A 3307-nucleotide genomic window follows, 5' to 3' on the forward strand; every position below is an offset into this window, starting at 1 on the left:
GCTGTCTGTGGCTGATTGAGGGAGTTCTCTCTGAAGAATTCTGGAAGGGAAGAGGGGAGCAGGGCCAGGTGGGGGAGAGAGGTGAGTAAAAAGGTGCTCTCAGGTGGAATAGGATTTCAGTCTGATCCCATGAAGAGCCTGGGGCATAAATGGCACCACACAGAGTTAGTCCCCCTTGAGTAAAGTCGCTGGCTTTTGGTACCTGTGTCCGGTAGTCATTTGTATCCTTCACAGGGAGGGATGGAATCAGATAAGAGCTATTCTGTGATGCTGCAGAGAAGGGACAGCAGTGAGTCTTAGCAGTTAAGGCTCACAGCAGCTGGGTGCCCTGGCTCAGGAAAGGGGGTCTAAGGCAGAGCCCTAAAGCATCCACTGCAACATCCAAAATTAATTCACCTCCTCTGTGGCCTGAATTTGCTTTCCTGGTGGTGTTGGCATCCTCCTCCCAGACTCTACCTTCCCTTCTGCGCAACCCACTCCCCCCCAGGCCCCAACTCCTCTCCCATCACCCCAGACATCCTTAGTCAAGGAGCTCCCTCAGCAGAGGGAACCTCCTAGAAGGGATACTCCCGGCTGCTGTAGAAGAAGTGCTTGGTCTTGAAGGGGATCTAGGTAGCACACCACAACATCTAGTCTACGTAGAGATCGTTTGCATTTTATAGAGGAAGAAACTGAGTCCAGAGAGGTTAAAGAACATGTCCAAGGTCACACAGTTACTAAACACAGAGCCATGACAGGTACCAAATAGTGAAATTTCTGAGTCATATGCAGTGGTGTGGTAGAAAATGTGTAATAGAATAAAAACCCTCATTTGTAGTGCTTGCCAATTTCCACAGCTGATTTTTTTTATTTTTTATTTTTTTTTTGCTTTGTAATCAGTATATTAAGGAGACATTCATACATTTCATTTGCTTAATTCTGATACCCATATTTAAGCTTTTGAACATGACTTTTAAACATACAATTAAAGCTATTCATCATAATTTGCTATACTACCAACATTAAATTACAGTTACTTCGGAGCATAAGTTAAATGGTTTAAAGTAAGCCTGTAACATACCTAAAAAACACCTTCCTATCTCATACATGCAAATTAACTTCTCCACATAAATGTCTCTTCACTCTAAGTTAACCTGCTCCCGAAGTCACTAGTCTGAAGCTTATCATGGTCCAAAGAGAAGGAAAAAAAGTGTAACCAGGACTGATATTAAAAAAAAAAAAGATGGCATAGCAGAAGGCAATGCAGTTCTACAAGTGCAAGCCCTCAAGCAGCAGTATTATGATAAACCCCTTCTTTAAAGAGGTATCCTTTCTGTCAATGATACCACAGGCCAAATTACATAGCATGCCATCTTCAAGTAACAGTTGAGGCAATAAATGCAGAGGCATCACAATAAATCCCACTTAACTATAGACCAACACTTCTCTACAAATGCTTTGTCTGACTGCCAATTAAATACAAGTTTTAACTTCATAGCTTAACAATTAAGGGTCATACACTGAAGTCAATACATACACCTAGCATTTCAGTCTGAGCTGTTTCATATACATAGAACTGAAATTAATTACAAGGTATGGCCTAAACAAATGCTAGGGGAGATTTTTTTTTAAAGTAGTTTTTACAAGTATTAAACTTTATCTTGCACACTGAAGTCATCATACGTACAGGGCAAAGTCAGAGCTTTTATATTTGGGTTTATTCTTCATTTAAAACACTACTATAGTTGAATATTAAAACAAAAACAATAGCAAGTAGTGAGCTATGATTATAGTCCTTCACTCATTCACTACTGCATATAAAATGCCAGCAGTGTTTTTCACTGGCCCCATTAAGAGGTCTGACACTGAACACCACCCCTGGGATGATGTTCATCATCCTCATAGGCTTCCCCATTGTAATGGTGCCGTCTTTCCTGATTTGGATCAAAGTCCACCAGTTCTACCTGGTCCATTTCATCAGTCTCTTCTACTTCCTTCCTCTCAGGTAGGAGTTTTTCCAGCAAAGAAAGTTTATCAGGAGAGAGAAAGCCATTCTCAGGAAAGTTTACCTTAAATTCAATGATTAGGCGACCCTTCTCATATGGTCTACGATAAATTGGCATGCCTTCATTTAGCACACACTTGATATCTCCATGCTTGACAATTAGACCTGGGTGAGAGGTGATGACGATGGTTTGGTTGTCAAGAGTAGATATTGGCTTTTGAAAGCCACACAGTGCTTCAACCAGCTGTATGTCCATACACATGAAGAGGTCTTCTCCTCGCCGAGTAAAAACAGCGTGGTCCTTCTGATCTAAAACAATGATAATATCTCCTGGTTCCAGTCCTGGTTCTTGGCCTCCTTCACCATGGAATGTTATCTCCTGGCCGTCCTTCATGCCTTTGTCATTATGAACTTCTAGAATCTTCTTCTCTCGAACTATCTTCCTCCCATTGCAGCTTTTACATCTGTCTTTGGGACTGATCCGTTCCCCATGGCCCTGGCACTCCATGCACACAGACTGAATTTGCTGAACCATTCCAGGTCCTAGCTGATGAATTCTTATTTGCATTCCAGTACCTCGGCAATTGGGACAACATTCGACTGCTCCTTTCTTACCACCTCGGCCTTCATATTTATCGCAAATCACATTCTTTTGCAGAGCTAGTTTTCGTGTTGCACCATTATATAAATCTTCTAAGGTTACTGAGAGCTGATGCACAACATTTTTACCTCTCCTTTCTCTCTGCATCCTTCCTCCTCCTCCAAAACACATATCAAAGATGTCCATGGGGGAGCCAAAACCACCACCAGCTCCACCTTCTTTAATTGCCTGTTCTCCTCCTTTGTCATATAATTCCCTTTTCTTTGCATCAGAGAGTACTTCGTAAGCTTGAGAAATCTGTTTAAACTTCTCTCCTTCATTTGGATTCTTATCAGGGTGGTACTTCAAGGCCAGTTTCCTGTAGGCCTTTTTCAATTCCTCTTGGGTGGCATTGGGTTTGACCCCCAAAACATCATAGTATGTGGTTTCTTTCACCATTTTCTACAACCGGTGAGAGGGCCGAGGCCGGTGTGGGGGAGCGGGAAGGAGCGTGTTGCTGGGCGCAGCTCGGGCAGCCGCCGCTCCTCCGCGTCTCACCGAGCGTTCTGGAAAGTTCCCCCACAGCTGATTTTTTTTTTAAAGATTTTATTTATTTATTTGAGAGAAAGAATGAGAGAGAGAGAGCACATGAGAGGGGGGAGGGTCAGAGGGAGAAGCAGACTTCCTGCCGAGCAGGGAGCCGGATGCGGGACTCGATTCCGGGACTCCAGGATCATGACCTG

The 3307-nt window shown here is 43.2% G+C and overlaps 1 pseudogene; it reads right to left on the reverse strand.

Annotated features, from left to right (window-relative positions):
- Nucleotides 1-1610: 1610 nt before the first annotated feature.
- Nucleotides 1611-3038, reverse strand: LOC112834258 (dnaJ homolog subfamily A member 1 pseudogene; annotated as a pseudogene).
- Between the last annotated feature and the right edge of the window lie 269 nt (nt 3039-3307).

Source organism: Callorhinus ursinus, unplaced genomic scaffold (assembly GCF_003265705.2).
Source record: "Callorhinus ursinus isolate GAN/ISIS: 27379988/994484 unplaced genomic scaffold, GSC_fseal_2.0 scaffold15, whole genome shotgun sequence".
Lineage (NCBI taxonomy): Eukaryota > Metazoa > Chordata > Mammalia > Carnivora > Otariidae > Callorhinus > Callorhinus ursinus.